The following is a 25,115-nucleotide window of genomic DNA, read 5'->3' as shown; positions in this document are numbered from 1 at the left end:
AAATCCCCTCTAGGAAGCATGACATACTAGACTCTATACCGCAGTACATGCCTGGCACAATCTGCTAAACAGAGCGGCAGGTGCCGTCCTGTACATCACTAAAATGGGGGGCCTCTTTCAGGATGTGGTGGCACGCAAATGGGAAGATATATTGGCAGAAGCATACGAATCTTCTCCCCTTACACAATACCAATATCATAGAGTTAAACACGCTCTGCGCGTCCTCCTAGGGGAAGACGTGCCAGAGCCAGTAGAGCTGCAGCGCTCTTCTATATCATACACTCCTCCACTCCTGAAAAGTTGGTGACGACAATTTATAACCTCACACAAGAAGCCAGGAGACTGAGCTTAACTAAAGCTCGACGGGACTGGCAGAGAGAACTGGACATAGCGCCGGGCGCCGGGACGCTCCTTCGCTGGAGCAGCCGTGCGCAATACAAATAGCACTAACATAACATAACATAACATAACATAGCGATAGACGACAGCACCTGGCGATATTGCTGTGAAATGACCAAACATATCTCACTTAACGGTAGACACCGGCTAATTCATTACAAATATCTCAACAGGGTTTATTATACACCAGAAAGACTGTTCTGGTATGGCCTGCGGGATTCCGCTGCATGGAAAGCAAGGCTGGGTTTTTACATGTAGCCTGGCTCTGCCCCAATAAACGAGATCACGGGCCTCTCACTTACCACTAATCCACTACTCGCTCTACTGGGGCATAACAAGGAATAAGCAAAGAGGGAAGACTTCTAGTAGCAATGGGCCTACTCCTTGCCAAGCGTAGAGTGGCTATGCGAGGGCTAAAGGCCTTGCACCGACCTTGGAAGATTGGGCTAAAGATATGCTATACTGCAACACTCAGTCAGTCATGTATAGTAAGCTACTACCCCCTCAGAATCACCCCAATGGTTTTTGGGTATTATACCAACAATATTGAGTGGGTAAGGAAACTGGAGAGCCATAAGAAAGTAAAGGAAATTAAAAGTAGAATGGATAAAGGCTTTGCCTAAGGTAAGACAATAACCTTTCCTTCCCGTGCATGATAAGTATTTGTGTTTAGGAACAATAACGAGTTTTAGGGGATACCAACTACTGTTATATCCCGACTCGCGAATTTACTCTGTTTGTTATAAGACGCAGGCGTTGCATGTGCTCGCCGTAGGCTGAACTGTCTCCAGCCAATAGAACATCGTACTGTACTGAGCTGGTTATCATTGTAAAAGCTTTAAATAAAATAATAATACAAATTGTAAAAAAATGAAAATTACTAAGCTCGGCTCCCCAAAAGAGACTCTCCAATTGCCCTGCATGAGTAACACTTTTTAGCAATAGATTTCTACCTGTTCAAGGCTCGTCACTCTAGAGCTCCCTTCATACCTCCTCTGTAGATAATACTGGAAAAGCTTAAAATCTCTTGGGGGCAGCAACCCTGTCACTTACCTCGGTAGCCTGTGAGGCTCGTAGTGACTGCGAGCGTCGGCCGTCCACCAGATACATTTACTTTGTAATTTATCCTGCCCTATCCTGTGCCACAGCCACCAAGATGCTGAAGCACCAAATGAAAACAAGAACTGTGGTGATTTTATTATTAACTTACTGACATAGTTTTGTAGAGCACAAACCAGACCTAAAGAACCTTGCGAGCATTGTACAGCAATTCTACAATAAGTGGTTATTTATGCTCGAGCATCAGTTTATATGATGACACCAGAAAACAGTAATCAAGGAGAGTACAATTTTGCTCCAGGAGTGCAAAGCAGCAATACAGATATAGTATACACTTACTGATTCCATGAATTCAGTTTACATTACACTGCAAGGATGAAGAAGTTCATTAATCAGGCACCAGTACAGCTTAAGCTGGCCAGTCAGGCGTTTCATTCCTGTGCAGGGCAGTAATTGCAAAGTAGAATATTTTGCAGAATTCATTTTGTAGACTGTTATTAAAGTAGGCAGTCCAAACTCTAAATTTGCATTATTTTCAAATATGAACTTTGAAAAGGTGTGTATTTGTGTGGGACTGCTTTATAGGGCATGATCAACAAGTGAACTAAATACATTTAAAAACGGTTTTTAGGTATCTAGGAAGTCTACCCTTCCTTTGTGATACTCTCTTAAGTAATATGTCTTTGAGTAGTATTGCTGACAGTAGGTACCTTCCTAGTGGAGAGGAGTATGAGAGTTATGCTGCAGAAATCTTCAATCAATCAAATAGGGATTAATAAAATGCGGCATATTACTTTGGTGAGCTCTATGTGCTGGATATGCTAACTGCCTTTTGATGATCTGTTCTTTCGAACAGCCAGGCCTTGAATCCTTTTCTGAATTGCTGGTGCAGGGGAAAGTTATTCCAAGCACGTGCAAGAGGTTGGAGCTGAGGGATGATCCCTGGGGGACGCCACAGATGATCTTCCTAGGTTCCGAGGTGAAGGTGGGAGACTGATTGTCTTCAGTTTCCACACAAATTATTGTAGTGTGTTCAGATATACTGCTTTGTGTGGGATTCTTACAAGTTTAAATTGAAATGCATCAAATGGAAGTCAGCGAAGAAGTCAGCGAAGATCTTGTAATACAGGTGCGATGTAATCTTTATGGCTTAATCTGGCCACTAGACATGTAGCAGCATTAAGAATAACTTTAGATTGGGCTAATCTTGATTTAGAGATGCCGTTTGGAAGGGCATTGCCATAATCGCTTCTACTTGGACTTCTGACTTAGCATCTTCATTTGATATTAGCTCCAGTAGTAGTATTCCTTATGTGTTGTTCAAGATGGAACCTGTTGTGTTGAAACCAAAGAATTTCACCTTTATAGCCACTGTGGATGAAAGTCTTAACATTTGGAGGGCAGTAATCCGGATTAGCATCAATGACTTTTCTAAAGACAAAGGTAACAATAAAAACTCGGTGTTATAGAGGTTGAGTCTCGGTTTATGTGGGCATTCATTGGTAGATTTGCTCAAGACATTTTGGAAAGGGAGATGAATCATCCACATAGTTATTTTAAAGTAACCTTGAACGTCTTCAGTGTACTGATCTTCAATAACGGCGAGAGGTCCTCCTGTGGCTCTGTTATAGGTTAAGAAAAATGTGAGTGCAGATGGCACTGAGATGTGGGGTATGGGGAACAGCAGGAATGGACTCAAGAAGAGTCTTATTTTCAATGATATTAAATGCTGCCGAGTGGTAGAGTACAAAGATGAAACAATACTGCCCACAGCGCATGTCTACTCAAGAGTGGCTGTGTCTGTTTTGTGGCCTGGCCTAAAGCATGATTGCTAGGACATTTTCAATTTTGTATCTGAGATTTGGGTATTCAGTTCTTTAGACGCATAATCATCATGGGGTTTGATAATAAATAGGAGACTGGTGATGTGTTTATATGTTTGGAACAGATGTCACTGCTTAATAGTGACTGTTTTTTTAAAGAATGTTGTACAGTGCCTAGATGCAGGTAGGTAGTATCGACATTCATGTCATCAGCTTATCAGGTCAGGCCCTGTGTCATAGTTGGTGTGAGAGATTGTGTTATGAAGCATGTCGTTATGTCCTATGCAACATTTCGCGTTTTGAGATAGATGTGGCCTAACGCCCTTCACTTGAGGACAGAAAGTACACCCTACCTACAGTCAGGTTCCTGTCTGTCCTGGGTGAGTGATGTTACAGAAAGGAATCGTCAAGGTTCTTGAAAAATGAAGATCCAAATGCAGCAAAACATCGCAAAGCCAATAGGTCTCAGCAATCCGAGAGCTATTGGTGCTGTCAGTGTCTTTTAGCAATGTGTTATGGAGTGAAGTGAATGTGTGTGGTGTGGAGTTGAAATATGTGAAGTAGAAACTTGTGGCATGGTGCAGAGTGGATTTATGTGGAGTGTACATTTTCTGCAAGTTCTGGAATTATGTGAAGAAGAATATAGTGTAGTTGAATTATGTGGCATGATGTATAATTATATTGTGTGAATTGCAATTATGTGGTGTGAAATTATGTGGGTTATAGTGGCATTGTGTGGAGTTGTGTAGTGGAATTATGTGGCATGGCATGCAGTAGAATTATGTGGGTAGTAATTATGTAATTATGTGGTATTGAGTGTAGTGGAAGTATGTGGCATGGGATTGTTTGTCATGGAGTGGAATTATATGACGTATTGTCTGTCATGGAGTAGTGTGGAGTGGAATTATGGGGAGTGGTGTTAAATTATGTGGCGTGATGAGAAACTGGTGTGGTTTGGATGTATGTAGTGGAATTATGGGGTTTGGTGTGGAATTTTATCGTGTGGAATGGAATTGTGTGGTGTTGAGTGAATTATGTCGCATGGTGTGGATTGTATTCATGTGGAGTGGATTTGTATGGAGTGAAATTATCCTGTTTTAGGGTATCTTTCATAGATTCACATTCCTGAATCATTCCCCGTCATCGGGATTGGAGTCCCCGGTACATCAATAAAGTAAAGTCCCATTAGGCATACAGAGTAATAGGAGTCTACGAAAGAAACGCTGGCAAGACTGATAGTGTTGAACTCGTCGTCGTCGTCGACGAAGTCACTCCAACGGCAATCTGTAAGATTTAGTTGTCGTCAGTGCCATCGTCTACGAGGTGGTCATATACGGGACTGAGGAAGGCTTTTTGAAAGTGTGCTTCGCCCTCGGCGGTGGAGTTAGAGGGTCTGGATCTGGCTTCTTTGACCCTGGAAGGGAAGAAGACTCTTTTGCAGGCAAATCCTTAGGCTTTGGAACCTCTGAAGATTGTTTTTGCGTCTTCTTTTGAGGTTGCTACATAAAAGGACCTGGAGAAACTACTCTGGGCCTTTTCTGAGGAGTTTTTGAAGAAGAGTTTGATGTTTCACTCCCCTCAGAGGACAAGGGGTCTTCTTTGTCCTTAAGCCTCTGCAGCCAAGTCAAAAGCCTTTCCTCACGATCTTTTACATTTTTTTGTAGAAAAAGTCCGTCATACCTTGCAGCCTTTAGGAGAATGGTCTGGATAAAGACAGTATAGGCAGCCTTTGTGCTGGTCATCGACGTGCAATCTCTTCTTTTTGCAAGTCTCACAGGGCCAAAAAGGCCTTTTTTAGGGGTATCCAACATGATGACAGTGTAGACTTCACTCAGAGAAAAATCCAAAGAAAATACCTCAAATTCAAAGATACTGAAAGAACCTGAGCAGAGCTCAGTGGAGACTCCCTTAGCACGATGTGGGGTAGAAAATCTGAGGGACTAGAGCTCCTTCCAGGAAGGTTCCAAAGGGTGGTGGCAGCTGATTGGTTGCTCTCAAAAGGACCTGGATATGTTACTAAAGTGGGGCCTTAGGCCTATTACTCTGTATGTCTAATGGGACATTACTTTATTTATGTGCCAGGGACTCCCATCCCGACGACGGGGAATGATTAAGGCATGTGAATCTATGAAAGATACCAATACTGGATAACTGCAGTTACTGGTAAGTAACACATTTCTTATGTAGTGTGGAGTGTAGTTATCTGGAGTTGTATTATGTGGTGTGGAGTGAAGGACTGGGTTCTGCTAAGACCCAGCGGTGCCAGGGATAACAACTAAAACCTTCGTGGGTAACCTGTTCCGGCGAACAAATGACAGAGACACGGGACACTTCCTTCGGCGTCAAAGATTCGAGGTTTATTACTGCAGGGAACACAGAAGTCACAAGAAGTACAACATGTGTAAGTCGTGGAGTCTGATTCGAATTGCTACTGTGGGTCGCTCCTTTTATACAGTTCTTCCTCATAGGTTAACATGGTACACAAAGGTTTACAACTTGGTTCCCATCATAAAGACCATAAGGGGTTACTTTCATGTATTCAAGGCCCGGAACATAAGTACAGAAACGTTTGGTGGTTCCCAACTGTAAAAACCCATCTTCCCACCATTAGTATATTCCAATCAGCAGTAAACAGATCGAAGAAGGAACAGAAACAGGTGCAGAGGAAGACAGAAACAGTGGGGAGATCGGAAAGGGTGTAAAAAAGGGGTGGTATCGAGAAACACGAGCTGCAGGCATCAAATGGACGTGCCTAATGAGATGCACAACTAAGACAATAGACCGGCACGGCAAGATGTGCCTCGAGCGGGGCCATCTGCCTTACAGTGTCATCCCCCTCATCATAAAGACACTTTCAAAGGAAACGTGTCTTCCGCAAAAGTCTTGGGAATCCCAAGGTCGCGAAGCGGACAGCGTCCGTTCGCTGGCTACGTGAGGGCAAGAGACAAAATGGATGCCGCATCTAAGATGGAACCCGTGGGCTCAGATGTAGAAACCCCACGAAACAAACGAACGGTTTAGGCTAGTACAGCGAAAACGCGTACACCCACTAAACTCGGCATTTGCGGTTCATAGATACCAGACTCGACCATATTCGTGCGAGTCGAAAACACCACTTACGATAGTCACGGAACCTCAGACGCTCCTTTTGCCCTCATGTAGGCAAGCACTAGTCGGAATCATACTCGATATTCATCAGACCATCCAGATGCTGCTGTAACATAATTCTATCCATCAGAGCTCCTTTGGTAACAGGCGGCTGTCTTATACACGTCGTAGCACAGAGGCCACATAAGGCAGGACCACACTGCACACAAAGGCAACACGTGAACAGGAATGCTACAACAGCCCCGATGATCATCAGAATTTTCCAACCCCAAGTCGACATTAGGCCCCAAAACCACCCAAGTAGCGTCCAATCCCCTACGTCCACGTGTATGGACTCAGAGATCTTATGCAACTTCGAAATGGCTTGATAGACAGTCGGAGCGTTATCTGGAATGAAAATACAGCAGCTCGAATGGATCACCTTACATACTCCACCTCGATCTGCTAAGACAACGTCTAAAACCATATGGTTTTGTAACGTCATAAGCCTATCCGCCTGAAGTTCTGCTGTAATGTTACCAAGGGCACTGGCAGTGATATTAGCTGTCGATTCCACCACTCGGGTCAACTGTCTCAGGTTCCTACTATTGACCATAGGTCCCCAAAACGGAAAGAAACCCTTGAAAAAGTCTCCTGCCTCTTGACCGGCAGTGTCCTCTTCGCTAATCACGCCCCTCACAATTCGAGTCTTGTGGTAATCGGAGGCGACTGTAAAAGTCGGTGGCAACAAATTTGCAATGTAACATGTGCCCGCAAAGTCAGAGGGCAACCACGTATACGCACGATCATGACAAACAAAATACGTACCCTTGTCAGTCAGAAACACAGGGGAAGAGAGCATCAGCAAGACATACGTCTCGGAGCAAGCACTCTCTCCAAGATGTGCTCTCGGGCTTCGGCCACGACCTTTCAGACAGAAATTACCAAGGTGGGGTACGATCCATATCGGAGACGAGCTTTTAAGCTGTCTTTCACCCACGAGCGCACTATACTCAGCCTCACTCAGATCCCTATAGGCTCGCACCTCGTCCTCTGGGATGAGCGACGGCTCATAGATATCCCTATCTAAATCAGCGATCGCTATAACCAAAGGCTTGTGGTACGGACCGGGACCAAAGTGCGGAGGACGTGGCTCTCGATTGGGGTAGGAATCTAGTGCACTTCGAAACATTGTTTGGAATGCTCGAGCTGAACCCTGGGAACTATAAGGAAGGACCAAGTACGGAATTCCCTTATCGGTGGTATGTGGCATCAACCCACACACCCAACAATTGGTAGTGTTAACCACCAACTGATGTTGATGAAGGAGCTGAATGAAGGAATTGTTCATAAATTCCGTACGTCTAACCTGCTCGTGTTGGGGTAAGATGTGGAAGGAATGAGGAGAAACAGTGGAGGTAGTTTTAGGTTCGGGAGAAGGGGTAGGTGAGGCAGAAGGCAAGAACGTCAATATCAGATAATACACCCCACCCACCAATAGCGAGGAAACAGTTAGGAACAGAAGGAACACTTGAAACATGAAGCATTTGGTACGAGTAATTTGCTGCAACTTGAATCTTTGCGCCTGAGCTTTTTCCAAATCCACCAACTTAGAGAACGGCATCCTCTAAAACCGTCCGCAACGTCTCTTGACGCACTTCGTTCTGTGTAGCAGTAGTCAATCCCCAGGAGTTCCCAGGAACCGACGGCCTTCGACCTAGTGTCAAGACCTACTAACCAGAAGGAAGTACACGCGCGGCCTTACGGTTCACCCGGATGTAAGGTATTTATTTACAAATATATACAAAATCTCCTAGCTGTGGAAGCAAAACACATATGTGGAAACAAAATCACAATATTTACAAAAACCAAAATCATACGAGTGTGTTCAGACTGAATGGTGTCAATGGGGTAATGTGGATGTCAAAAGGGGGAAAGCAAAAGCTTTTTTTATTAGTCCTTGGGATTGGATCGCAGAAAGTATCGGCTTCTCCCGGGACGTGTCTGTTCATCAAACAACTGATCCGATGGTGGGACAGAGTTCTGCTGATCAGTCAATTGTTCAGATCTTGAGTTTTCCGATGGTAAGGGTTCAACAATGTCGTTCTGCTGCACTGAGGGCTCTCCAACAGGCTGAGCGTCGCTGAAAGGGACAAAGGTCTGTGCAGTTTCCGTTTCCGATGAAGCAATGCCTTTCCTCACCCACGAGTCTGCTGATAAAGGTATAGGTACCTTTTTGGTGTGGGTGGCGTGCACCCAATGCTTATGTCCTTCCAAACGAACAGCAGTCCTCGTGGCGAGTAACACCTGGTAGGGTCCAGTAAAACGAGGTTCAAGATTTCGTTTTCTTCCGAAATTGCGGGTTACCACCCAGTCTCCGGGCTGGAGCTGGTGGCCTGGACCCTCCGTCTGCGTCGGCAGTGCTTCAAAGACCTGTTGGTGAATTAACCTCAGTTTAGCAGTCAGATCATGAAGATAATCGATCAACATTGGGTACTCAAGATCAGAAAACACACTCGGTCTAGGGACCCCCCAAACATTTGCAGGACGGCCGAACACTATTTCGTAGGGACTGAGCCCTACTCAGGAGTGTACAGTCGCCCTAGTTGACAGAAGAGCTAGAGGCAAAGCGTCAAGCCACGAAAGACCAGTCGTAGCCTGAATCTTCGCCAACTTCAATTTGAGCGTGCCATTGTACCCTTCAACCAAACCCGCTGACTGAGGATGGTTGGCGCTATGGAATTTTTTAGTAATTCCAAGGCCCTTACACACACTCTTCATCACACTCCCCACAAACTCACTTCCGTTATCAGACCATACAATCCGTGGCATTCCATACCGAGGAAAGTATTCCTTCAGTAGGATTTTCGCAGTGGACAAAGCAGTGTTATCTTTGAGAGGGTAGGCTTCAATCCATCGGGAGAATGCACAAACCACAACTAAAACGTACTTCAGGTTATTGCATCGCTCCATATGGATGAAGTCTAGCTGAATTACTTCAAGGGACATGAAGGGGGAGCAAAATGGCCAGGAGGTGTAGGGGGTCCTTTTCCAGGGTTGTACATCATACATGTCATACAATTCTTAACCAATCTCTCAGCACATTTAGTAATACCGTCATTCTTCCATACAGGGGATAACAACTTGCAGATACCTTTCGCACTGATATGTGCCAAGCCGTGTGCCATCGTCACAACAGCCAGCACATACGCATCCGGCAACATCCACCTCTTATGTTCCGACAAATCAATCCAACAACCATTCGCATCCAACTTTCCCGTACTCTCTTTCCACTTCGTCTTTTCAGTCTCGGTGGCCTCGTTCTGTATCGCTCTCACACTCTCGATAGTGTCCTCACACATGCCAGTTTCTGCAGGCCACCTTACCGAACTCGTCACATACATTCTCGTGCTAAGGTTCCGGGCAGTCTCCTTAGCAGTCTCATCCGCAAACGCATTCCCACGACCAACATCATCTATCACCTTTCGGTGCGCACTACATTTAACAATCGCCACCTGCTCAGGCAAAGTAAGTGCATCCAAAAGATCATTCACAAGCTGTCCATGCTGAATCTTAGTGCCATGCGACGTCATAAAACCTCTCTCTCGCCACAATCGTCCAAAACTATGTGCGACGCCAAAAGCATATTGGCTGTCGGTAAACACATTCACCCGTTTCCCTTTTGACAACACACACGCTCTAGTCAAAGCAATCAGTTCTGCCGCCTGGGCAGAATTCTGATTCAACCTCGCAGCTTCCACAACCGTACTCAATGTCACTACAGCATACGCAGTCGTTACATCACCATTCGGCAACTTAAAACACGACCCATCCACATACAAAGTCCCGTCGGGATTTTCCAAAGGAGTATTTTTCAGGTCCACACGACCCTTTGTTTCCTCCTCAGTTCGTAAGTAACAGTCATGAGGTGCTACTTCATCTGATTCCATACTGATTGGCAACAAAGTCGCCGGGTTCAGGACATTACAGCGTTTTATTTGAATGTGACTTGCCAAAAGCGTCAACTCATAACCAGACAACCTTGCACTCGTCAAGTGCTGAGTTTTCGTACGATTCAAGAGAGTATCAACTGCATGCGGAACCATCACCGTAAGCATATTATCCATGACCAATCCTGCAGATTGTCGAATGGACACCGCAGCCGCCGCTGTTGCCCTCAGACAACTCGGCAATGCTCTTGCCACTGGGTCCAAGGTCGAGGAAAAATATGCACATGGACGCTGCTTACCGCCGAATTGTTGCGTCAAAACACTCAACGCACAACCTTCCCTCTCGTGAACGTATAGTGTAAACGGCTTACTGTAGTCAGGGGTACCTAACACAGGAGCCGAACACAACGCGTCACGCAGTTCAGAAAAACTTTTCTGACATTCTTCCGTCCATGGCAAAGGAGTTGGAACATCCTTGCATGTAAGAGCCACCAATGGTTTCGCTAGCAATGAAAAATTTGGAATCCATTGCCTGCAGTATGACGTGATACCTAAAAAGGCACGCACATCTCTCTGAGTTGTTGGCACAGTCATTCGGGCAATCGCTGCAATTCTCTCTGGGGTCAACCTTCTTCCCTCCTTTGACAATAAGTGACCTAGATAGGTTACTTCTTGACAACAATATTGAAGTTTAGAAGGAGACACCTTGTGATGTAATTCACAGAGATGTTGCAACAACGATACCGTAGCAATTCTGCAAATGTCCTGAGTGTCTGCAGCCACCAATAAGTCATCGACGTATTGTATTAAGGCCGCACCGGCCGGCAACACAAACGCATCAAGTTGACTCTTCAAGGCTTGACTGTATATCGATGGACTTTCACAGTAGCCCTGAGGAGCACGTTTAAACCTGAAGCTGCGGCCACCAAGAGAGAAACCGAAAAGGTCTCTACTCTCTTCAGCAATCGGAATGCTGAAGAAAGCATTCTTCAAATCGATCACTGAGAACCAAGATGCAGAGGCTGGAATCAGAGTCAGTAGGGCCGTAATGTCAGGCACCACAGGGAACTGAGGAATCACAATTTTATTCACCTCCCGTAAATCGATAACAAAACGATAGACAGGGGGTTTTGATGGATCAGTGCGCTTCAAAATGGGCAGTACAGGGCTATTGCACACGTTTCCCCGAGTCTCCTCGATAACGTCTTTCTCGATCAAATCGTAGATGATTGCTAACAGCGCTCGCTCACCATCAAGGGAGATACGATACTGGGGAATATGTGGCAAACGCACATTAGATTTCAAGTGAACAACATATGGGGAGATATCAAGCAGGCCCACGTCGTTGGGACCTGTCGCCCATAAAGATGCAGGAAGAGAACTCAATTCCGGTGGAAGCTTGTCGATGGATAAATACATAGGAGAGATGACTTTCTCACCCAATGTAAGCTTAACTCCCGCAGGAGAACAACACAAAGTCGCATACAGACGTTTCAGCAAATCCAGGCCCAAAAGATTCTCACCACAACCAGTAGTCAAAATCAAAGGAGCTTTCAGCTCACGAGGCCCAATTGTAAGGGGCAAAGGGCACGAAACCGGATTGCTAACAGGGGCGCCAGAGAATCCAACGGAAACATTTGTTAAGCCAGACAAAGGTGCGCCAGGGAGTTTCGAATGCATGATGGAACTTTTCGCTGCACCAGTGTCCAACAGAAAAGGCTCAACGACGCCCGATGTGGCAACTGCGACGTAAGGCCCTCTCTGATCGACCGGAACTGATACTACTCCCTCTCTTTGTCCATGGCTGTCCTAGTAATTACCATCGTCGATATTATGATCAACGTAATAATCGTCTACATTGTACTGAGCAGATCTGCTTTGTGATGATCCACGCTGATCAAAACAGTTGTTAGAATCGGAAGAATTATTGGAACGATCAGTCTGAACACCACGACCTCTACCACGTGATGCTTGTTGCGGACCATTACGACCTCCTCTAGATGAATTACCGCTGTTTCGATCGCGCAAGGCTGGACAATCGAATTTCAGATGACCCTCGTTCCCACAATAGGCACACTGATTGTACCCCAATGAAGATCTGTCAAAAGAGGAGTCATTTCGAGATTGCGATCTATTCGACTGAGACTGCGATCTATTCCGTTGTTGCGAATCGTTCTGATTCGAACGTGGAGGATACGCTTGCTGCAACAGCACTTTCGTTTTGAGCTCTTTCGTCTTTTTATCAGCACGATCATTCTCTTCTTTCTCTCTGTTCTCATAATATTGTGTCGTAGCCAATATTTGAGCAAAAGTAGAAACAGCCCACGCACTTTCTGAATTACGCAATTTGTTGCTCAAGTCAGGCAACAAATTTGAGACAAACTTATCCACAAACAATCGCTGACCTCCCTCAGTACCCATATCTTGACCACTATGATCAATGAATGCCTCTTCAAATCTCGTAAAGAAGTCAGAGACACTCTCATCCTTCTTTTGCTTGCAAGCGGACAGTTTGTCCCAATTCACCTTCATGGCTTGCATAAGCGTTTTCATAAGAGTGATAATTCTCTGAGGCAAAGCTGTAATTAGCTGTTCAGGTTTAGCCCCACCAACTTGCAAGGCATCCGCCGCTATAAGAGCAGCCCAATCACCACCTAATTCTGCCACATGGTTTTCTTGACGGATCTTTGCCCATACCGGTTGCGGTACGACATTACCAAACAGCATATCGATATCGGCAAGATTCATTATCGTAGCATCCACAAGCTGCGATAATTCTTTATAGTACCCTGCAGGATTTTTGCGAGGGTCAGGCAAAGATTGTTTTACCTGCAAAACTTCCGATCGTTTCCACGGAAGATGTATCCATACTCTCTGAAAGTGTGGCAGGATCGGCGGAGCAGCGCCAGGGTTACCTGGCATCCACACTGGTGGAACTTCGCGCATGGGATACTGACCAGGCGCTCCTAACGGTCCCTCAATGTCTTCTACGAACAATGCTCGAGGCATTATAGAGGGACGAAAAGACAGCAACTGCTCGACAGCACGTCGAACATTGCTACCCACTACCATTCCGCTCGAGAACTGAAGCTGGAGGTCAGTCAGAGCAGACATCGTTTCTTCGGATGCATCAACTGATATTTGGTCTCTCAAAACCTTGCACATTTCCTCAAACACGAACCTTTGAGTCGGTATATTGAACTGAGAGAACGTGTCAAGCACCACACGTGGTGGATTCCTAAAGGGATATTTCATCCAAGCCATCGCCATATCATATAGACAGTCACGTTCCCGACTACCGGGAAGCTGACTTCGTCTCTGAGGACCATCGGTACCAGCGGTCTCAAGAATCGGTCCAAGAGAATTGAAGAAGTTAGCAGCAACAGAAGGGACACGTCGTCCAGTAGACGGGGTAATAGAGTAACCTAATGGGGTAACAAGAGAAGTACCAGAAGCAGAGGGAACAGCAGGAGAAACCAGACCAGTAGAGGCAGCGGGAGCAGGAGTATGAGGAAGTACAAGCGGAGGAGCAGTAGGGACAGAAGTAGGTAGAGGAGCAGGAACAGCTGGAAGTACGGGAACAGGAGCAGGTTGGGGAACAGGGACAGGGGGAACCACAGGAGCAGTGGTACCCTGTACATACGGTGGTGGTGACTTCATGAGATAAGACATTAAAGGGTCCTCTGTACCTTCCTCCTTTTTATCTGTATCCGCCGGTAAAACAGGATAGCACTTATCTACAGACATACGCTGCAATCTATCGAAAACTTCCTTTTCCTTTTCCTCCTTATCTCGCTGGAACTGCTCTGCGTTTCTTACCGTAGTCACAATTCCTTCTCTCTTATTACGTTTAATTTCTTTGATTTCTTTCTGTTTGGCTTCTTTACGCCACAACCGAAAGGAATCAAACATGGCCGGCCTTGATTTTTTCTGAAACAATTTGGCTTCAAGATTATCTAGAATCGGGGTCTCAAAACTACCATGAGGTGGCCAACTAAGGGCACCATCCTTTTTAGTATAGCGAACCCAACATTCATTGAATGTAATCGGACCTAACCCGTGCTTACTATACAATTCATAATTTGGAGTTCCAATCGGAGGTATCGGACGCGAGTCCTCCAATCGGGAATCCGCACCACAACGATCAAAACAACTGAACAAAGTACTACGGCTAGGCATCCTGCACACTAACCGAGTTTCACAAACTTCAAGGGTCATAGGATTAATAATGTCCCTGCAAAGAGCAAAAACCCTCGGTTTTTGGCGACTGCAGACGTCAAATATCACAACAAAGAACCAAATACTAAGGACCACAAATGCAATGGAACCATGCAACAACTAAGCACCCACAACTAAGGACTCTGGGAGCGACCCACAAATACTTAACTCAAAGATCGATGGCGTCACCAGGAAGGCCCGTCTATCGTCTCGCTGTACCAAGGTCTACGCCAGGCGCCAAAACAGGTCTACAGTCAGGGCAGCAGTCCGTCGCAGCCGTCAGGAGGCGGGAATCTTCGCGGGAAAAGTCGTCGGGCCACTTGTTTCGACAACAGGATCGATGAAGCGGGGTGCACCTTCCCTCGGAGATTTCACACGAAGTTCCTCACGATCGTCGGGCTTGGACCGGTACCACTGATGCAGCCCCACGTTGGGCGCCAACTGAAGGACTGGGTTCTGCTAAGACCCAGCGGTGCCAGGGATAACACCTAAAACCTTCGTGGGTAACCTGTTCCGGCGTACAAATGACAGAGACACTGGACACTTCCTTCGGCGTCAAAGATTCGAGGTTTATTACTGCAGGGAACACAGAAGTCACAAGAAGTACAACATGTGTAAGTCGTGGAGTCTGATTCGAATTGCTACTGTGGGTCGCTCCTTTTATACAGTTCTTCCTCATAGGTAACATGGTACACAAAGGTTTACAACTTGGTTCCCATCATAAAGACCATAAGGGGTTGCTTTCATGTATTCAAGGCCCGGAACATAAGTACGGAAACGTTTGGTGGTTCCCAACTGTAAAAACCCATCTTCCCACCATTAGTATATTCCAATCAGCAGTAAACAGATCGAAGAAGGAACAGAAACAGGTGCAGAGGAAGACAGAAACAGTGGGGAGATCGGAAAGGGTGTAAAAAAGGGGTGGTATCGAGAAACACGAGCTGCAGGCATCAAAGGGACGTGCCTAATGAGATGCACAACTAAGACAATAGACCGGCACGGCAAGATGTGCCTCGAGCGGGGCCATCTGCCTTACAGTGTCATCCCCCTCATCATAAAGACACTTTCAAAGGAAACGTGTCTTCCGCAAAAGTCTTGGGAATCCCTAGGTCGCGAAGCGGACAGCGTCCGTTCGCTGGCTACGTGAGGGCAAGAGACAAAATGGATGCCACATCTAAGATGGAACCCGTGGGCTCAGATGTAGAAACCCCACGAAACAAACGAACGGTTTAGGCTAGTACAGCGAAAACGCGTACACCCACTAAACTCGTCATTTGCGGTTCATAGATACCAGACTCGACCATATTCGTGCGAGTCGAAAACACCACTTACGATCGTCACGGAACCTCAGGAGTGTAATTATGCTGTGTGGTGTGTGGAGTGGAATTTTGTGCAGCGTAATTGTGTGTTTTGGAGTGGAGTGGATGTATGTGGTGTGCACTTATGTGGCATGAAGGGTAATTATGTAGGTTGGAGTGGAATTATGTGGCGTGGAATTATGTGGAGTTAAATTGTGTTGTGTGGGGTGTAATTATGTGTTTTGGAGTGGAGTGGACTTATGTTCCGTGGAGTGGTATTATGTTAAGTGGAATTATATGTCAAGGAGCAGAGTGAAAATATGTGGAGTTGAATTTGTTGTATTGTAATTATGTGGCATGGTGTGGAATGATGTGGAGTTGAATTGTGTGGCATGGAATCCAGCAGCTGTTGATTCCCCTGCCAGCACTCGAATCTTGAGATGACTCCTGCTTCAGGCTGTTGGCTTTATGACCGCTTTGAAGTTTGAACACAGGCTGTGCTGGTGAGAGTGGGATATGGTGATTAAAAGCGGCTCTCTGAGTCCTTTGTATTTACTCAGCGAGCCTGTGGTATTTCTCCAGCTCTTCTCTCTGGCATTGGCATGAGGGGCAGTAATAAAGTTATTCTTTTCCTCCTCCTAGACCATGGCAGCAGCAGCTTTTGTGCAACTGATGTCCTTTAAAGTATGAGCATCTGCAGCCAATAAACTAAAAAACAGACTTTGTTTTTGGTGTCCTGTCCAGAAACGGTGTGTGGGTGGGTGGGGACTGAGGGGATAAAGAAACACAAGCAAGGGCGGCGGGTGAGGAGGGGGATAAAGAAAGACACACATTACAATATGATCTGCAGGGGGGAAAAAAGCAACGGGGATAAGGGCAGGTGGGAGGAGTTAGAGCGAGTGAAAACTCGAACACTCGTGTGGAGTTCTCAAAGACAAAGAAAAAAGTAGCTCCTAAAACGTGAGCAGTGGATGGACACAAATAATTGGTCCATACCCTGGGGGAGGGCCAAACACAAAAAGAGGCATGACGCATGCATGCCATGGACAAAGGGGATGAAGTATACATGAGCCTTATTGGAGCGAACAAATGGTAAGCCTTTGGGCAGGCTGAAGCCCACTGATTGTAAACCTATCTTGAAGAGACAGCGCATGCGCTGACTAGCCAAGACCTAAAAATATACACGTTGATTGCTTACAATAATGTTTATAGTTTTAATATTCACCAGATAAATATGTTTCGAAGACAGTTGGAAACCTGGGGGCCTATTCACAAACTGCTTTTTGTAGTACGTCAGTAGTGCAAAAAAAGTACTACTAACGTGCTACAAAATTCTATTCACTAACCCACATGCAGAGCTCTACGCCTCTGCCTCACCTATCTTTCATATGCTGAAATATCTACTCCGACTGGAATGATTTCCGCACACAGTAGCGGCTCCTTCATTGGGGCATGGGTTCGTCGCCCCTCTGCTTTCTCACAGGGCGAGAAGGCAGAAACATAAAATGGTAAAACTACCATTTTATGAAGTGCTTGGTTGGGGGCGGGTGGGTTGGCGGTCCTGGTCGAGGGCAAGGGTAGGAGTGGCTTGCCCACTGTTGTGGGTACTCACTGATTGGTCGGCCCCAGGACCGACCCACCCAGTCATGCGCACTCTCCCATTTTCTCTATGTAGGTTGCTGCATGCAGCCTACATAGAGAATATGGCCCGGCTGGGGCGCTCTCTGCTGTGCCTCACAATTCACAACTCAGCCATTGCAGTGTTGTGATTGGCTTAGGGAGCAGGAGGAGGGAGGCAGCCTACGGGCCAGGAGCAGCAGGAGCTGTGACGGGGGGGGCGGGGCGTGATGCAGTCGCGGAACTGGAGGAAGGAATAAAAAAAAAATTATATAAAGAGATTACATCCCACTTCCCAAACCCACCCGCCTGTTTTGCAGGCCGCGATTGCGAAGACAGCAGACCCAGGAACACAAACATTTCAGGAACAGGGCAGCGGGAGCGGGTTGAGCTTCCAGCTCCATCCGGGAGGAAGTTTGAATGAGGCGAACTTTCTAGTTTTCTCTCTGATTTTGCAGACTTAATACCTCACGCTCTTCGATGCACAGATTCTAGGCGCAAGGTTTTCAGGCACAAATTTCAGGCACCCTTTGTCCCTCATTAGGAGTATGTGATGGCGTAATAAAGGTGGTCAATATATGCAACGCGTGGTTCTGTGCGTTTACCATGATTTGGTATTGGGGCAGCTTCCGGCTTCTGAACCCAGCCATCCTCTGCCCCGCGCCTCAGCTGATGCATAAACACGGTGAGGCGGTGCGCGTAAATACACTATGTGACAGGCACGAGATAGTCCCCGTACTGTGTGCATCCTCCCAGGCTCCAGTGAAGGGAAGGCCCTGCCGAGGAGGTCCCTTCTGTCAAGTCTCAATGAAACCATACACAGCGGGCTCAGCTCTTTCAAGCTGCTGCTCTGATGGACAGGACACACTTTGCAGCACACTTTCATGGTGATAAGTTAGCTCATGCGTAATGCGAGAGGCTTAGAACGAGCATGTTAAGGCTCTTAATTAATGTATCCGCTATAAACACTGAATATAGAGAATGAGATACGTTTTATCACTCAGAATCCATTCCTCCAGACGTGTCTGTCTTTCTGTCCATCTCTCCAAGCATGCATGGATCAGGACCTATCCACCATTCATTTTATCCACTCATCTTCTATCCTGCCATCCCATCCACAGGTTACTCCACCTACCCAGCTTTGCAACACCCATTGATTCACCCATTCATTCGATCGGAATTTCTTCCATCGATCCACCTTTTCTCCCACTTGGCAAGCTTCTTCCCACCCATCAATCCATCCGTCCATCCATCCATCCATCCAAAGAGAGCATCCACTCATGTATCCAGCAATCCATTCATCCACTTTCTCGAACTCCTTCTGAGTCTATGCACATTGAGTAGAGTTCTGTATTAGGAAATAAAATCGAAGCTTCGAGCTGGAACCACTTCCCTTTTAGCTGCCAAAGTAGATTTTCTCTTCAAAGGGACCTTAAAACATCAGAATGAGGGTCACTCACAAAGAGAGAACATGTCCGGGTAAGAGTAGTAGATGGGGAAGAAACAAGTGTTAGTGAAATCGCCACTTTAATATATAAGCCTTTAGTACGTTTTGCTGGAAATTATCAAAAATAAGAAACTATATTTAGCTTATTTAGGCAGTGTCTTGACTAACATTTTGAAAAATGTCTGTCTCTCACCCCCCACCAATACAACCATTAATGGCGCAAGTTAAGCTGCAGTAAAATGCATACTTTTTTCAAGCCCTATAGTTTTTATGCATCTGCTCTCGCTTTTTCCCATGTTTGGCAGAAAAAGTAAACCATCAGAATAGAAATAGAGAGCTATTAGCTGGCCAGAAACGTGATCTGTGTTAATTTGCTCTGAGTGATCTTCATGAATGTGGTTGTAGTGAGCTCGCCATCCCATTTGTTTCCCAGATCATGGATGCTTCTGAGCAGCTTTGCTCATGCCCCTAGTGTGGGTAACTTTCTAAGTAGTGCTTCATAGTAATTTCAAATATTGTGTTCTGGGACTGTAGGCACCTCTCTTCCATTACTCTCTGACGGGCATACCACACAGCATTCAACACCAGAATGGTGTTTAGAATCTTTCTTGTGGGTCTTTTGGCAGCTGGTGAGGTACTTACAATGCTGTGGGGAGTCGAGGAGATGTTTGAGAGATGATATAACCGTGAGGCCTAGGGTGATTAGGAGGTCTCTCCTGGGGTGGAGAAACAAAGCAGCCCGTCCTGGCTTTCCCTGTGAGATGGTCCCTTCTGGGTATCTCCAAGGTGAAACCAGGCATCCCCGGCGTCTGTGGGGGGCCGTTGTAGAGATGAGGCAAGCTTAATGCCCAGAGTTGCCGAGTGTGATCCCTGGTTAGAGTAGGCACTGAGGCGAGAATTATTAAGTCCGTTGACCCTGGTCCACGACCCTGCCGCGTCGGGAATCGAACCCTGGTCCCGGGCTGTTCTCTGCTTCCGGGTCTGCCACCTCTAACCAGTGAGTCACACCACTCCACTAGAGTGTAGAGAGTATGGTAAATACTTAGGCCCCAGGATATCTTCAGTTTTTGACCTCCAGAGACACTATCTGCTCAATTGATTGACCATAAGTATGAACCCTTTCTAAATGTCCATTTCTGACATACAGGAGTACACTTTATACGGCAAACTGCAAGCATTTGACATCTAGTCAAAATATTGTTAGTTGCAGTGTGACTAAGTTTGCATGAAATTGGTAATGGCCCCTGGTGATAGGAATTGAAGTTTATACTATTGCGTTTCCCTTTTCTCTTTTAGTCTCTTGTACACCCCTGCTACTTTGGAGTGTGGAACTTTATATGCATTTTCATGCCTATCTGTTCTGTTTACTTCTGAGGTTTTCTACCAACCGCAGAGCCTGTTTTGCTCAATATTAGCTTTGTTAATATTTCTCAAGCATGTCAGTATGTATGCCTATGGGTTTATTGTATTTCATCTTTGAAGAAAAGAAAAACAATAGCGTTCGTATCTTTGGGGCCAGGCAGTTGGTTACGTTCTCAGTTTTGAAAAAGTCGATCATACTAGCAGGAGTGAGAGAGGAGAGAGTCACGAGGCTGAATACGTGTTTTAAATAAAAAAGTTCTATTTATAGTATACCTATGCAATTATGCACAAAACAACACATGCCTACCTGAGGGATCCTTTTTAATGCTATCAATAGAGGATTGGAAAAGGAAGCAGAGAAAGCATACTATTCACAGCTATATGAGACTCCTAACTGGAATTTATTTCATGTTGGATGTACCGTGGTTCTGTCCAGTATGATTAAGAATAGTTGTGCTTCTGCGGTACCAGTAAATTGTTGTTCATTTTAGTTCCATATTCCCAGAGCATTCTCATTATGTATCAAACTTCAATAAGGTTTCTTAACTCCCACAACTCTAAACAGTAGTATTGACTGAGCTGTTCTTCACACCTTTTGGTTTGCTTAAAAATGCACCATTTGCCCACTCTTTTTTTCAAAATTTTACGGGGGGGGGGGACAACCCCCTGTAGGTGGTTCAGGCTTGCTCGGTTGCTCGCCGCAGTGAAGTACGACAATTGTTTTACGTCTCACCACTTTCAAATGGCACTGTCCGCACACATAGGAATACATCTTAGTAATAAATACGGCAGGGACAGTGGGAGTGGCTGAAAATGAGAGATACTTACTAGATGGGAGAAGTTAAGGGAAGAGTAAGAGTAAGGAGGGGTTTAGAGAGGGACATGCACCCCACACACAAATGAGCAAGCTTATTTCGATTCACAAACTGCACTCCTGTATTTACTACAGCCAAAAGGACCCCCAGTAAATGTACCACAGCTCATAGCTGGATTAAGTCCAGCACCTCAAATGGCCACCCACTGGTACTGCAACACCTTCTCATCGAAAATTATAGACAGAGACCTAAAATAGAAGCCCTTAGGAACTAATTTTAAATTAACATATTTACATATTTTAACTTTTTTTTTATAGAAAGATATTTAATTTGATCTAAAAAAATATATATATATATATATATATATATATATATTCGCTCAAAAGGTTGCCCACCTTTAAGTAGCACGCGACCAGCAGCTTGATTTATGTGTAGGTAAGGAGGGGGATCCGCTTGCAGATGCCGCTCCGTAGTGGATATGCCTGACGCGTTTCGAAGCTCCATATGCTTCTCTTCAGAGGCTTTAAGGGAAGCGGTGTGCGCAATCTCTGACCCACTTCCCCACTGTGTATTATGGAAAGTGTAGTGCGGAGAGCACACAATGACGTCCTGTATGGACCCGCAAGTGGCCCCGTCCGCGTTCCTGTATATGCAGGAGTTACGGGGTGGTGCATACTCCACGGCTGGACGGCCGCGTATTAATTGTCGCTCTAAAAGGCATATCCACTACAGAGCAGCATCTGCAAGCGGATCCCCGTCCTTACCTACACATAAATCAAGCTGCTGATCGCGTGCTACTTAAAGGTGGACAACTTTTTGAGCAACAATATATAAATATATACATACATATATATTACCTACTGGCGGTCGCCAGTAGGTAGTTATAGTTAGGACCTAGTTTCCATAGGAAATCCACAACTTTCTATTTGGAATAACTTTGGCCCTGGTGGACGAATCTTCGCGAAATTCTCCAAGAAAATGGCCTGCTCCGCTCCTTCCCTGAACGTTTGGGGGTGATTCGTCAAGTGGGGGCCGAGAAAAAAGGGTAGGTCCCAAAACGTGTTTGCCCCATGCAATTTTCCATAGGACCTTTAGCCAGGGCTACAGCCCGAATGGCTGAACGGAATTACACCAAATTTGGCAAAAAGTTAGTTTGGTTCGCAGATTGTGCTTTTTGTTAAATGGTGTCAATCCGTTCAGTAGTTCCTGAGAAAATCAAAAGTAAAATCATAGTGATATCTATAGACAAAGTACGGTACTCTGTACCTTTCCGAGCACAAGCTGCATGGTCATCGGCTGTCAACTGTCTGTCAACACTCCAAACCAGGAAGTGTTGGCAGAAATCTTGTGCCTCGGTAGAACCAAGGCACAAGAAAGCAGTGAAACAAATGTGCAAAACACGCAAAGGGGGCAGGGTAGAAACACCCTGACCCCCTAGGCCTGCTCGGGGGGTCCACAAGGACACCCAAGGCCCCCAATTTTTTATTTTAAATCACGGGGTATGGAGTACCGTACTCTGTACTGTACTCTGCACTGTACTCTCTACCTTCCCGAGCACGAGCTGCATGGTCATTGGCTGTCAACTGTCTGTCAAAACTCCAAACCTGCTCTCTCTTTCAAAAATAAAAGCGTATTGCTTTTCTGCATGGGGAGCAGCATGTTAGCAAGATGCGGGGAGCCCGCAGGAACCTTGGGCGGCTTAGGGACTCCCCCACAGTCCCCAACGGCGAGGGCAGGCCCCGGGAATGGGGTCCCCGGGGCCATAAGTTGCCCAGGAGGTTAAAATAAAAAATAAAAATTTTTTTAAAGGCTGTCCCCGGGGGATGGGGTCCCCGGGGCCTTAAGAGGGCAGCCCCCCTCCACAAAAAAACATTTAAATTGGGAAAGTTGGCCATGCCCTTGGGGATGGGGTCCCGGGGGCCGGAATTGGCCACTGGAGGGGGGCCACGCGGCCCCCTTCCCGTAATAAAAAAAAAAAGAGCGAATTGGGGCAGGCCCTGGGGGATGGGGTCCCCAGGGCCCAAAAAAGAAAAAGAAGGGTGGCTACACAGCCGCCCTTCTTAAGTTTTTTTTTTTTTTTTTTTTTTTAAACGGGATCAGGAGGAGGCCATGCCCCTTTTTACACCTCTCTGCAACTCAGCACCCTGGCGCATACTGGAGGTTCCTGGTGGGTTAGTTCGCCCCCAGGGACCCCCAGTATGCAAGGGGAATTAGTTCCCTCTCTGAAAAACCGCCAGGGGGCTGCGTTGCAGAGAGGTGTAAAAAGGGGCATGGCCTCATTACACCCCTCTGCAATGCAGACCCCTGGCGCATACTGGAGGTTCCTGGTGGGTTAGTTGGCCCCCAGGGACCCCCAGTATGCAAGGGGAATTAGTTCCCCCTCTGCAAACGCGCCAGAAGGCTGCATTGCAGAGAGGTGTAAAAAGGGGCGTGGCCTCATTACACCTCTCTGCAAGACAGCCCCCTGGCGCATACTGAAGGTTGCAGGTGTGCTAGTTGGCCCCCAGGGACCTCCAGTATGCAAGGGGAATTAGTTCCCCCTCTGCAAACGCGCCAGGGGGCTGCGTTGCAGAGGGATGTAATGAGGCCACGCCCCTTTTTACACCTCTCTGCAACGCAGCCCGCTGGCGCACACTGGAGATTGCTGGTGGGCTAGTTGGGCCCCAGGGACCCCCAGTATGCAAGGGGTGAAGGTAGGGGGCGGGGCTTGAGGTGATGTGAGTGCAAACATGCCCTGTGGCTTGTTTTAAGTTGGGGCACATACTGGAGGTACCTGGTGGGCTAGTTGGCTCACAGGGTACCTCAGGATTGAAGAGGAATTAATTCCCCTACCTAAAACGTGCCACAGGGCGTGTTTGCACACATGTTACCTCAGGCCCGCCCCCTTCTTTCACTATTGAGCAAAATATTCCTGTAAAATCAGCCGAACTACGAATTCCGATTTACTCACCTGTTATCACGAGGAAGGTCAGTGCTGCATCTTTGAGCGCACTACTGATCCTGAAAAGTAATCAGCAGTGCATTGCGGGCGCGCAAGTTATAGGTAGCTGAACTAACTATAACGGGGGAATTTCAATGGTTTTGTATGAGTGAAATGTCCAGCTAACTATAACATGTGTGAAACCTATGGTTTTTTCAGTTAATTTCTAAGGTTTTTTAAATGCTAATTCCTAACTATAACGTGGCTGAAACCTATGGCTTTTTCAGTGAATTTCAAATGTTTTTTAAATGCTAATTCCTAACTATAACGTGGCTGAAACCTATGGTTTTTTTCAGTGAATATATATATATATCAACTCCAATTTCTGCCGCTTTCCACTTGCCAGAAACACATGGACACTTCTTGATGGAAAACAGCCTTTATTTTACTTCAAAGGCAACCAAACTCGACGCGTTTCGGGAACTCTCCTCCCTTGCTCACGAGTAATGGTGTGTCATCAGTGATAGGTTTTAAATAAACATGTGACATTTACTAAACCAACAGACATAAAAAGCAGACTCAAACTGCTAAAATATAACGTGATTGACTCAAATGGAAAACAGAGAATTTTGTATATCAAAGATTTCGTTTTGCTTCATAAACCTACTTTTAGTGAATGCGCTATTAAATAAATTAAATTGGTGCATTTCAACGTTTGTTTGTGAAAATCTTAAGCATTTTTTGCACTTTCTTGTTTTACAACAACAAAAAAAAAACTTTATCAAACAGCCATCCGCTGCCATTCATTTCAATTTTGCAAATTATAGAAATAAATTCGGCCGATCTCTCTCTATCATGCCAATCCCTATTGTTGCTATTCATTGAAAGGTATCTTGCCCTAGTGGGCTTGAACATGCAAACGTGTTATTTCAAAGATTTAGTAACTTAGACTCTAAGGCTTCATGCCGAAGTGTTAGTCCAATTTGTCACCTTCTCCATTCATTCAAACTTGATTTATAATGAAGACTGCCAAAATCTCATTTGCTTCTTCTTCTCCTACTCTCCTTTAGAATCTATAAAGAATATACAAATTATATATCAACCCACAAATTCAAATAAA

At 45.8% G+C, this 25,115-nt stretch overlaps 1 protein-coding gene across 2 annotated transcripts in view; it reads left to right on the top strand.

The window, feature by feature from the left end:
• COASY (Coenzyme A synthase) overlaps window positions 1-25,115 on the top strand; it is a 207,720-nt gene that overhangs the window by 124,871 nt on the left and 57,734 nt on the right. The gene's annotated exons all lie outside the window — the stretch shown is intronic.

This window comes from Lissotriton vulgaris, chromosome 5 (assembly GCF_964263255.1).
Source record: "Lissotriton vulgaris chromosome 5, aLisVul1.2, whole genome shotgun sequence".
Classification (NCBI taxonomy): domain Eukaryota; kingdom Metazoa; phylum Chordata; class Amphibia; order Caudata; family Salamandridae; genus Lissotriton; species Lissotriton vulgaris.
This window is presented reverse-complemented; position numbering and strand designations above follow the sequence as displayed.